The 13,414-nt window shown below is 31.2% G+C and overlaps 1 long non-coding RNA gene across 2 annotated transcripts in view; it reads right to left on the bottom strand.

Annotated features, from left to right (window-relative positions):
- The window catches only part of LOC140433359 (uncharacterized), a 502,525-nt gene that overhangs the window by 253,077 nt on the left and 236,034 nt on the right, over positions 1–13,414 (bottom strand). For both annotated transcript variants that reach the window (XR_011949932.1, XR_011949931.1), the window contains exon 2: positions 7,034–7,147. This is a non-coding gene — a long non-coding RNA (uncharacterized lncRNA). The remainder of the gene's footprint in view (positions 1–7,033; positions 7,148–13,414) is intronic.

Raw genomic sequence — 13,414 nt, 5'->3', positions numbered from 1 at the left:
TGGGAAATGTTAACATCGCGGTTCCACTAGAAGTAGAGCTTTGTATTCCAACCAGAGATTTACGCAATCTTGTTGCTCCGTGCAAGAGAAATTAACATGAGAGCTTTCGAATGCATCAATATATGTACAGGTAGTCAAGCGGCTATTGAGATTTTAGTAGCTCTAAGTTGGATTCTGGGTTAGTTTTGAAATACCGAGAACTCCGTATTCCACTCGATATTCCATTCGACAAATTGATAGAACATACCAATGTCACGCTATTATGAGTTCAAGGCCACCGTAATACACTGCAATGAAAGAGTTGCTAAACTTGCCAGAAAAGCATCAGCTACAAAATAATTCGGTTCAGAGTCGATTGTAAGAGTGTCAAAAAGTAACGTCCTTAACTGTAAAAAAGAACTTTCATTGCGAAAGTATACCCAGTTAAGCTCATGGTAAAATGTTTATTGAACGGGAATTTTCTAATAGGGCTGAAGTACTGCAGACAACAAGCAGGAGCCGGCTTAGAGTCATCAACAAGCTTTATTATTGGAAATGCATACAATCGGACTATTTAAGCTGGAGATTTAAGCTGTAGAAACTGTAGCAAAGCATTAGATCGTAGGTGCCAAACAAAGCCAACTGATGGCAGCTAACAACAGGGGACTTCAAAAAAACCAAATAACAATTAAACAATTAAAATAACAATTTAACAACCCAAATTTGAAAATTTTTATAATATTTTTGTTAAGACTTAAACTACGTCGATCATATAGTGTTTAGAAGTTTTTCATTTGCCATTTAGCTCTTTGCAATAGAGTCTATAATTAGACAACTACACAATTGCATAATGTTGACCAATTTTTGAAATTTACAAACGTAGTTTTTTTAAGAATTTTTAGGCGTCGCCGTCGTATTCATATAAATGGAAATTTGCCGTTTGTGTTTTCAGCATGCCTTTTTCATTTTTGAGCTCTCCAGTACTAGCGAACAATAGGTATCTTACAGATCTCCTGTCTATGAAACATATACAAACTATACTACTTCTTTGTAAGTTGCATTATCTTGGTGATATCTTAGAATTAAAAATTTGCTTGTACTCAAATTTCTTTCTCTTGTTACATTGCTTCTACAGGCGATGTTTTATGTAGTCTGGCTTCGGTGTAATTTGAAAATATTTTTAATTAAATTTTATTGCTGTAAACTACTAAACATTGTTATTTTATATAAATTTTTAATAGCCAATGTTTTTTTTTATTAGTTGCTGTAACTTAAAATTCTGAGTATAAATAAAAGAACGTATTAGATTTGTCTCCATTACCTGTGCACAACAGTGTTACTTAAAATATATTTTTGTTTTTTTTTTCTTGTAGATAATAGACAATACATGCCCCTTACCTCTGCATGTTTGTAAAATCTACATGTTGATCTGTACACTTTGTCCATTTTAGAGAGATGAAATCTAAGTGAGCAGTGTGATTACTCTGTTTTCTCGGATATATATTTTCTGGCGTTAAGGGTATTTTTTCTCGGCCATCATACAGTCTTTTTCCTTGTTTTTTTGGCCTGGAATATTTGTCCGGTACACTACACTACTTTCCTTTTCCTATTTCGGATTTCTGTTATTATGCAGTTTTTGGTATAACGCACAACGGTTTTGGTCGGATAAAAGAAATAATTTCTTTTATATAAACTTCTTTAGCAAGACTCGCATCAGTCCAATAGGATGCAATAAGTTTTTTTCCCAATTTTTGGACTTTTTCTATTATGCAGTTTTATAGTATACCGCTAAATGAACTAAAAACAAGTTCTTTTTTAGTAAGACAGGCAATCTCGTAATCAGCGATTCCTGAGAACAAAGTAACATACTATGGTAACAATGGTACCTATAACAAAGTTACTTGTTTGTCCTTTACCAGTTATTTAAGGGACTGTCAACAGCTGCAAGTTGCTCATAAGTTGTAGACTTTAGGGAGTTCAATACAGCTTGGATGTTAATTTTGTTCAAATTGAAGCCTTTTTTAGGTACTGTTGAGAACAAAAATCTGTTTCTATAATAGTAGTCCTGCTTGCCTATTATTTTAGGAGCATTTCTGTTATTGATAGTACAGTGTTAGTATCACTAACTTCAACTTTGACTCGGTCCTATGTTTTTGACCGATCAATGTAATAAATTATTATTCTAGTAATTAAAATGACTTTTTTTTGCGCTAAAACTCGTTCATGATAAGATATTATGTCAGTTTAAAACCTTGCTATGTTGACATAATTTACGTATTTTAATTTATTTGGTTGACTTCATCTGTCAAAAAATTGTTTATCCTTAAAATCTGTTTTTACTCTATAATTGTACTTTTTAGAGCAATCCTCACTTAGGAGACGAAGGTCTAGTATTACCTCTAAGTCTGTAGTGGATCATGATTCCATTGCACCCACGATTCTTACAAAAGTCAGTCTTTACACTTTTTATAACTCTTTTTTATTGCATTTTGCTGCATTAGTAAGTTTCAAGAAACCGGTGTACTATAAGAAATTATGGATCTAAGAACCGTCTGACGAATAGATTAATCTAAGTTTAAAACTCCATATTTTTTATAATAAAATCTATGGATTGTCCACATAATCCCTGACTTCTGGGGTTATATTTGCGAGGTACGCATTCGTAAGTTTCATATTAAGGATAACTTCGATATACTTAATCTCTTTCGAGAATGATAGTATTGTTTTTCCTTCAATTTTACCCTTCACTATCAGCTGCAACAACTCGTACTTATCATGTCTAAGTATGTGCCCCAAATATGCTGTCTTTCGCCTTTTAATGTGGTTAAAAGTTCTCAGTCTCTTCCCATTCTGTGCAACACGAGTTCGTTCGTAATATGATCGGTCCATGGTATCTTCAAAATTCTCCTATAGATGTAACCATCTATAAAATTAAATTACTTATATAAAGATATATCCTATTAACATGTTGGTAACTACCATTTTGAAAGAAGAATCAGTAGTAAACATTTTTCAGTTGAATTTAGGTTCGTTCCTGTCGTTTGAGTGATTAAGTAAAATATGTTAAATTTTTAATTATTAAGCTGAAAAAAAAATTTATAGCATATACCTACCTAATTCTGTTAAAAATTATGTTGATATTTATCGTCTGTGGTGAATGTTTAACTTGATGGCAGAGTTAAAAACGCATCTTTATTTTAGCTGCAACGGAGTTTTGCAGTAAAAAGCGAGTAAAAGCAAGTGAATGCAACTGTTCGTAAAATGAATAAAATATACAAATAAATTTGTCTTTATTAACAAATTCCTTTCATCAACCCTAACGAACGTTTATGCTTTTGGGTATATTCTGGATGCCATTTCGATTACAGTAAAACTGTGTATTAAGGATATTAGTTGTCCCAAGTAAAGGTTAAAATTCATACGAAAAATGTGAACGGGGATACCTCATTCAGGTTTTTTGAAAGTTGGCGTCGTTTTAATATGGAAATTGAAAATTTGTTTGTACACCGACCGTCTTTTTGCTTACTTTAGATCTATGAAGATAAGGGACAGTTTGGTTGTAGGCAGATATGAGATCATACGAGGCCGATATGAAAGCGGAAAAAAATTAAGTAAACTTTCGAAACTTGAGTTTGTTTAAGAATATTACTGTTGAAGCAGCAGTATATGAAATCGTTTTGCTTGGGTCAGGTCATATCATAAAAATCTGGTCCTGATTTTTTTTAACAAATTTTAATATCCCTATTTCTGTTTTAAGTATTGTACAGATTCAGTTATTCATTCTAAATTATGCTTGCCGACTTTAGTATTAAAGAGTATTAAAAGTAAGCACGAGGCAATAAATAGCAAATATATATATATATATATATATATATATATATATATATATATATATATATATATATATATATATATATATATATATATGCAGTCGATGATATAAAACTGTACAATAAAAAGGTGAATGTGACTATAGAATGAATAACAAAAAAGTAGAAAATGCGAAAAATGTGGTAACATGATATACGCAGCCCGTTCAGACGGTACGGATTGGAATTTTTGTTCGAATCGATAAAAATATCGAAGTGGCATATAATTTTTAATGGGCCTATCCAAACGATTGTATATCGTATATCGCGCTCGTAAGTTTTATCAGATACGTCCAAAATATTCTGTAGTACAGTCTGTCCCAAACCTTCTTTCAGTGCGTCACTAATTTTGACGTCATAAAGGAATTTAAGAATGTCGAGAATTACTGCATGACATTTTAGTTAACTCTGACAGTTGCAGGATCGTAGTCGGTTAAATGTGAAAAGGTTAAAATATCGTTATATCTGCCCCTTTCATTTGAAAGGTCGCATGTTAGAATTCGATCAGTAGTTTATTTTGTATACAGGCAGAGGCCTTCTTTAAGCCAATAAATCAAAATTTGTCTTATAATAAATCTCTTTTTATCTATAGTGTCCTATGATACAGTATATATGAACTCATATGTCGCCATACGTTCATTAATATTGAAGATGCTGTCTAGTGCCCTTTTGGTAGTCGCCTTGTTTTTTTTTCTATCTAAATATATTCGTTACACTCTCCCCTTTCATTTGCTACGTCGCATGTTTGGAATAGATCAGTTATTTATTTTGTATTCAGTGAGAGGCCTTATTTAAGTCAATAAATCAAAATTTGTCTTATAGTTAATCTATTTTTATCTATAGTGCCCTATGATATCTCTTATATCGCTATACGTTCAATAGTAATGTAGATACTGTTTAGTGCCCTATTGGTAGTCGCCTTTTATATAATATAAATTACTACGAAAATAAGGGTTTTTTTGTAGTTATCTCGATTAATTGCTTATACATTTTAATTTAGAAACTCCCAAAATAAAGAACTTTTTATAAACTACAATTTTTATTTAAAACCTATTTGACGCAAATCGGTAAATAAATGTCTAGCCTAATCTTTTTTACACCAATTTTAATATTCTCAACATTACCCTAATCTTTCAGCGTGATTACTTCTGGAAACAGATGGGCCTCTAAATGATCTTCGACTACAAAGATTAACTTATACGACCTATAGTTACTTATCTGCCTGCTGCAAGTCGGTAACCAATGCAGATGCTGTAACTGAAGGTTGTCATTTAGCGCTTAAAAATAAAATCGACCTTGAGCTACACAGTTATAACACGCCCACTTCGTGGACATTGTTCTGCTGAACCACATTATCTCGAAAACGACGCCATAGTCTACCTAAAACACTTCAGGTTATTCACAATGTATTCAGCTACATTTACCATATTCCAGTTTGAAGAAGGCAGACATTCTTATTCAGTTCGTCAAAAGCTAAATGAATAATGTCGTTCCATTGTAAAACACAGTATTTTAAACGAATCTACTAAACAAGAACAGTATAACGTGAATGAAATCGAAACTAACTGATGTTTATTAATAATTACTGCTATTACTATTGTATTATAAAAATGTTGATTGTCTTTCTCCTATAAATAAATCCATAAAACTTGTGTTTTCAGTGCTGCGTGTTTGATAACTCATAAAAATATACAGAGTAAACATTTGTAAGAATTAAATTTAATTTAGATATCCACGAAAATTCGTTTTTATTAATTTTATGAGTTTATAAAATATCCCTAGACTTTTCAAATATCTAAGGAGCGGAACGTATGTCAAAAGCAACAAAATGCAAACTTTACAAAACAATAATACGCCAGTGCTCATTAACAGATCGGAAACATTGGCTATGACGACTGGCGAAGTGCTGCAGCTAATCTCTGAAAGAAAATTATTGAGGACCTTATGACGATTGATTGAGTTAACGAATAGGTCTATGGAGAAGGCGATATAGTTTAGACGTCGATAAAATTTTTTGTGGTCGATATTTTTACTTATTCTTTAAGCCCTTGTCATGACATGGAGACACTCTAAATATTATTCGCTTGCTCTTTCCATTGGCTGCGATCCTGTGCGATATGGATGACTTCATGTAGGGATTTTTCCAGCAGAGTCTTTATTTGGTCTGCTCATCATGTTGGAAATCTTCCTCTTGGTCTTTGGCCTTCTACTTTTCCTTCTACTACCAATAGTTTAATGGATCCCGTTATTCTAGCTAGGTGACCGAAGTAAATTAGGTATGCTCGGTTAACTTTTTTTAATAGCCTATCTTTTATAAAAAGCTCTTCCAGAATTGACAGGTTGGTTCTATGTTCTATCCAGGACAGGTGTAGAATTCTTCTATATACCCACATTTCGAAGGATTTGATCTTACTCCTATCGATTTTTTTGAGAGTCCATGTTTCAGCTGAGCTTGTAGCAATAAGAAAAATAAGGGGATTGACCAACCTGAGACATCCTTGTTATTGTTCGGTCTTTCCATATTTTAATCAATTTAGCTGTTGCAATTTAGCCGTTGCATGATCGATATTAGACATTGTTAAAACCTTCCAAATGGGCACCCTGAGATGGATGGGCAGTTGGTGTGGATGGATGGAAGTAGACCGACTAAAATAACTACGCTGAAGAAGTCAGTCGAAAGGAAAGTAAGTGACGATGTAAGATAGTGACTCACAGATAAGTAGGATTTGCAAGAGATTAAAAAAAAATGAAATTTGTCAAACTGGAGAGCATTTAACTAGAGACAGTAATTTTCCTGGAATGTTTTTTTGAATAGATGAAGAATGAAGTTAGTTGCATAGACTCATTAAAATAATATTGTTTACTATATTTTAAAGTTGACAGATATGATTTGAAAAAACTTTGCCTATTTCGTTAGTTTGTTGTATGGTGGAAGGATCACATCCATCATTGCACGTTCCATGGCTAGTTGGGTACTTCTCAGTTTATTTGCGGATATTGGCGTTAGTGTTAAAGTCTCTACTTCATAAGTTTGTACGGGCTAAACAGATTGATTATAAACCTTCCGCATGAGTAAAATATAAAATCTTTGTAAAATACAAAAATATAAAAAAATGTAAAATAAAAAATTCAAAAATCTATATTACTACAAACATTTAAAGTTTTTTGAATGATACATGACTTACCTTCAGATATAGAAAATGTGGTTAAGAGCATCAGCAGGCATATTATCTCCGAGTTCATGGCGAAATAGAAGTAAGAACCGGATCCAGGCCACTAACACAGGATGTTCGGCGAACCTGAAATAAAAAAATAACGGTGTTAGTTTCTAAACTTTTAATTTTTTTCCGGATTTCCGGATTGAAAACCGAAAAGTCAAAACAAATGTAAAATATAATTCTCATTACAATCAATTGTAGTTTTGTCCCATATATAACAAGATTTAACGGTGTTAAAGGCTTGTAGAACATATGATATAAATAGTAAGGCAGAAAAACTTAAGATCCAGTTACCTCCAAACCACTCGTTCCACTAAAAATAAAATGAGGAATGTATTTTGTAATAATACATTGTTCTCAGGGTTTCTCGGCAGTGGTCTGAAATTCCTCCTTCATGAAATTTCGTCTGCAACTACGACAGAAAATATGAAAATTATTGGGAGACACTTACGCTGTCTAATCTCTTTTGGTATTACCTACGGTAGTTAAAAATGAGATCTAAAATCAGAAAGAAATATTTCCACATCACGGCCTATAAACCCTAAAAACTAACCCACAAAGTACCCAATGTACTTATCTTTAAAAAACACGATAGTTAATAAACCTGCATTAACGTCGTATATATGAATAAATATAAGTATAATATTTATTTTTAACATTTTTAAATTTATTGTACCGTACACATTGATTCTGTTTTCTTAATTTTTATGTGTTATGTTCCAATAAATTCAATGTAATTATAGGATTTACTTTAAAATTATTGATTTTCTTGACCTACTTTTTCTTTTACCTTTGGTCTTAAGCTATTTTTACTTTGTTATTGCAATTATTAAATTGCTATTCATTAAAAATACTAACACAGTATTTTCCAACAACTTAACCGAGAACTCTTACAGTTCTTAAACTTCATTAATATATCAATGTTTTTAGGTTCGAAGCAACATGACTTAAGTTTAAAGGGTTTTCAGTTAAACCCACTAAAGTGGGAAAGTTAGACGAAAAATTAAAATCTATTTGGAGCTTGTTTTTAAAGAATGCAGAGATATTATGTATAGTGTAAATACTACTACTACTAGATACTGTAAATATAGTTTTTTTAATTATAATCCTCTTTCTTTCTTCCGATAATGCAATCCCAAACTTAGTTCATATTTTCTTGCTCTCTACATTTTTTTGTAATTTTTAGTATTTAATTATTTAACATAACCTTTTTAATACTCAGTAACTAAATTTAAATTAAAAATCTACACGTATAAACAGAGTATCCTAAACAAACTATATAGTTTATTGAAATTGATGGAGAGGCATAAACTCAGGAAGACATGGTTGCTTTTAGTTGGGAGGTGAAAGCCACCCCTTCTCGGGGGTAAAAAACATACGTTCAAAATAAGTCCGGAAATCGATAAATTGACTACTTCTAAGCAACTTTTGTTCCATACAGTTTTTTTAGTAAGTCAATACTTTTTCAGTTATTTGCGAGTGACATTGTTCATTTTTCAAAATAAAACCAGGTTGTCAGAAGGCTTTTCACAAATAACTCAAAAAGTAAGTATTTTATCGAGAAAATATTCCTAGCAAATATGTAGCTTATAAAAAATACAAAAAAAAATGGTGTACTTATAAAGAGTTCCCAGTAGAAGCAGAATTGTAGCTCAAGAAAAGTAGGTTCTTATTTGTCAAAGCCAAATCGAATATTTTAACTTCAAATAACCAAAAAATTCAGCACTTTTCAGGTAAAACTTTTCGAAACTTTGTGAAAGTGTTTAAAAAGGCTTTTTTGCTTTTTTTTTCAAGTTGATAATTAGCACACCAAATTTACTCGTTACAGCTTTACAATTTACTTTATTTATGTATTCTTTATATGATTTTATGTATTTCTTTGTTCCATAGAGTTTTTTTAGTAAGTCAATACTTTTTCAGTTATTTGCGAGTGACATTGTTTATTTTTCAAAATAAAACCAGGTTTTCAGACGGCTTTTCACAAATAACTCAAAAAGTAAATATTTTACCGAGAAAATATTCTTAGCAAATATGTAGCTTATAAAAAATACAAAAAAAAATGGTGTACTTATAAAGAGTTCCCAGTAGAAGCAGAATTGTAGCTCAAGAAAAGTAGGTTCTTATTTGTCAAAGCCAAATCGAATATTTTAACTTCAAATAACCAAAAAATTCAGCACTTTTCAGGTAAAACTTTTCGAAACTTTGTGAAAGTGTTTAAAAAGGCTTTTTTGCTTTTTTTTTTCAAGTTGATAATTAGCACACCAAATTTACTCGTTACAGCTTTACAATTTACTTTATTTATGTATTCTTTATATGATTTTATGTATTTCTTTGTTCCATAGAGTTTTTTTAGTAAGTCAATACTTTTTCAGTTATTTGCGAGTGACATTGTTTATTTTTCAAAATAAAACCAGGTTTTCAGACGGCTTTTCACAAATAACTCAAAAAGTAAATATTTTACCGAGAAAATATTCTTAGCAAATATGTAGCTTATAAAATATACAAAAAAAATGGTGTACTTATAAAGAGTTCCCAGTAGAAGCAGAATTGTAGCTCAAGAAAAGTAGTTTCTTATTTGTCAAATGTCAAATCGAATATTTTAACTTCAAATAACCAAAAAATGCAGCACTTTTCGGGGAAAACTTATCGAAACTTTGTGAAAGTGTTTAAAAAAGCTTTTTTGCTTTTTTTTAAGTTGATAATTAGCACACCAAATGAAATTACCCATTACAGCTTTACGATTTACTTTATTTATGTATTCTTTATATGATCTGTAAGTTTGATTGGTTCAAAGTAGCTATATTTATATAAAACCAAAAAAATTGGTTTTAAAAAATTTTAAAATTAAAAAAAAATCCTTTTTTACAAAAAACTTAGAAGTATTGATTATAGGAAAACTCTTGAACAGCATAAAAATATAAGATTTGCTTTTCAGAAGCCATTGTGGTTTTTTTGATTATCTGTAAAACAAAAATCGTTTAATATATGGCTAGCTATTTAAAGTTTGCATACGCTCATGATTAGTGACCCGATCAAGCCCTTCCAACTAAAACCCTTTCAAAAATAATGATTTAAAAAATTAATATAAATGATCTTATTGCTCTTAAAAAGACCTACAAAAGGCTTTTTTAAGAACTTCATAGCTTAAAACCTAACCGAGTTATCAGTAAAAAACCAATCACGTATTTTAGTAGATATCAGAACGCGTATACATACTTTTAACAATCCTCACAAACTAATAAGGATTGTTTTTATGTTGAAATAAAATAAATGCATAACATTTTGATTTAAAAAATTATTGTATTTATAGATTCAATGAAAAAATATATACAACTAGTCGAATTTCTTCGCAAGGGGTGATTTTTATAAGGGTAGAAATTATGTGGTCAAAAAACAGTAAAGAAATCTAAATTTAATGTCACTGTATAAATAAATAATTCCAAATTGCTTCAAGTTACAATTTGGATATATGATTTTTTTCTGATAGGGATCGTTTTCACCTCTAAAGAATAAGTCCAATTTTAAAGTAGAACGTAAATATAACATAAATCCAAATTTCCCTGTAAATCAGTGGAAATAAGGTATTTAATGTCTGTTTTAATTATAACTTATCTAGGAAGTGAGGGTTAGGGTTTAACTGTGATAAAACCTTAAATTATGTTGTTTAATGTTATCTGATATTCATTCACTTCATTAAAAGATGATTTGAATCAAGAAGTGGAAGATAAGTAGAACCTAAATCCAAATTTTCGCGCGATTCGGTGGTGACATGGAAAATTTACGTTCATTTACTGGCCTAATATTTAGGGTTTCGTGTTTGACTGTGTATTCTAGACATTTAGACTGACGATACGCATGAATTAACAACAGCTTTGAGTAAATCGTGTGTAAAAACTATATTAATACACTGCGCGATGTAGCGAAAAAAAGAGTATCAGGTGCTCTTAATTATTTCTGCAACAAAGAAAAGTACAAAGAAGTTGTTATTGGTTATTTTATTGTAACTAAAATATAACAATAACAACAAAACGAGCAACGTGTACAATATAAGTATTTGTAAATTTGTAAAGTAAAAATAATAATGTACCGGGTGGTCCAATAAGCCGATCTCTCGGCTATATATCAGAAACTATTCATGTTATAACATTAGGAGAAAAAATTCCTTAGTAAAAGTGGCTAAGAGAAATCGCTGGAAATAACTTTCAAGTTTCTGGGTTAACCGCTAGGGGCCGTAAACTGTGAAGAAAAATTTTAAAACCAGTTTTTTTGTGGAATATGCCTAATTATACCAAGTGTTAAATAAGTAAAATAGAAAGAGGCCTTAATTCCGCACAAAGTTGTTCAAGTACTTTTTTTTTATTTTTTCAAATAAAGAGTGGGGGAGAGTGGGAAAGTATTTGTGGAAAAATACATATAATTTTGGTTTGGACGTTGATTGAATAACTTTTACAATACCCTGTTTTTATGTAAAAACAGATTATTGTAAAATAAACCGTCTTATGAGAACACTCGGAAAAACAAAATTAAATAGACACAGCAAAGACACAAATACCGTTAAACAAATAGAGAAAACTGTTTATAAGAGCTGGTGTACCTATATAACGCAGAGGCGATCACGAGGTTAAATAAACTACGAAGAATATAATCTTCATTTCATATCCCTAAATAGTTATAAAGATCAAAAATAAGAAAATGAATAATAATATTTTAGATTAGTTTGTAATAAATACTTTCTCTATTATAATACAAACATTTCTGAAATCTTTTCATTACACGAGTGCCGTTATGAAAGAATATTAATCGATTCTTATTACTCGTGCATAGCAACAACAATAGAATATTTAACGATAAATATCGCATTAAAAATGCTATTTTTTATTGCCAACATTTTTAGTTAATTTAGTTCCGAAATGAAGTCCAAACAACAAGGGACAAAGATAAAGATCAAATCTTTATTGAATAAAAATCTCGAAGCAACTCTGGATAACTTCGAAAATCCCTCCCTTTGATAAAAAGATCTCCGAATCCCTTCATCCAGTGTAAAAACAACAAATACTGTTCTATCGAAACCGATCTGCCGAAGTACAAGCTGGAAAATGCACTTCTAGGATGTTTTCCGGGATTTAGAAACCTCGAGAAAATCTGGGAGAACGGGAAATAGACTGGACGGTCATTTGTGATAAAAAAGCGAGAAGGAAAAACGTATTGACATGTTAAGAAATAAAAGATGCACCAGACAACGCCAAAATAATGTATCGGGAGGGTTAGTTCCCAACAAGTGGGAAAGAATATGCATTTTGGGGAACGTTATGGCATATTGGATCTATGTAAGGGCGTATAACGATCTGTCATATATGGAAGATAACATGCTTTTGAATAAGTTTTTTCAGTCTTTTAGGGGTCAAGCGATGATATCAAACGTACAGAAATTTATATAGCGTGACAATATTCATATATAGTCGTTCTGGGTTTTAAAATAAATATTTTTTTATGACAAAACAACAAATTTTAAATAACTTATATTGACAATACCGATAAATAAATAGACAATACATCTAAAACATAAACGACGGAGTTTTAGCAAAAAAATGCACGAAAGAAGCAAAATGGAATGCAACAAAAAGTATTAGATAATCATCATTATTGTTCTCTTTGTCTTTATCCCGGTGTGGAATCTGCTCCTCTAATTACACTTTTCCCGTAATTTCTATTTGCTATTGTACTAATTTCTAATTGATTTATATACGTATCTTGTCTAATACTATCCTTAGTCTTTGTTCTAAATCTTCCTCTTCGAAGTTAAACATGTCTTAACGATCATAATTTATGCTCTCTCTATTTGGCATTAACTGATGCCATCGGGAAATCTCGGGAAAGAGAAATGTGGGACGTAGCAGGATTTCCTGGCTGCGAAATTTAAGGGAGTGGTATGGGTGCAGTTCAATACAGTTGTTCAGAGCTGCAGCAAACAAAGTAAAGATTGCTGTGATGGTAGCCAACCTCCGATAGGAGACGCTACTGCAAGAAGAAGATGCCATCCCTGAACTTCTCGTAATATGTTCATCCTTAATTTTCATGCTTTACTGTCTTCACCTTCACTGAACAGCCTATCATTCAGTGGCGTACATTATAGCTTTATAGTGACACTTTTATAAAATTTTCATTTCAGTTTCATTGGAATATTTCTTTCGCAGAACACACCACACGACTCCTTCCATTTCATCCTCCCGTACTAACTCTACTGGATGGATTTCCATTTATTTCCTAATTATTTTTTAATCGGTTTGAGTTCTTATTCTAAATCGCACAATATTTTCTATTATTATTAAATTTTTAGCAAATATTAGG

This window comes from Diabrotica undecimpunctata, chromosome 2 (genome assembly GCF_040954645.1).
Source record: "Diabrotica undecimpunctata isolate CICGRU chromosome 2, icDiaUnde3, whole genome shotgun sequence".
Lineage (NCBI taxonomy): Eukaryota > Metazoa > Arthropoda > Insecta > Coleoptera > Chrysomelidae > Diabrotica > Diabrotica undecimpunctata.
The sequence above is the reverse complement of the archived record's forward strand: the minus strand, read 5'-3'. Positions and strand labels throughout refer to the sequence as shown.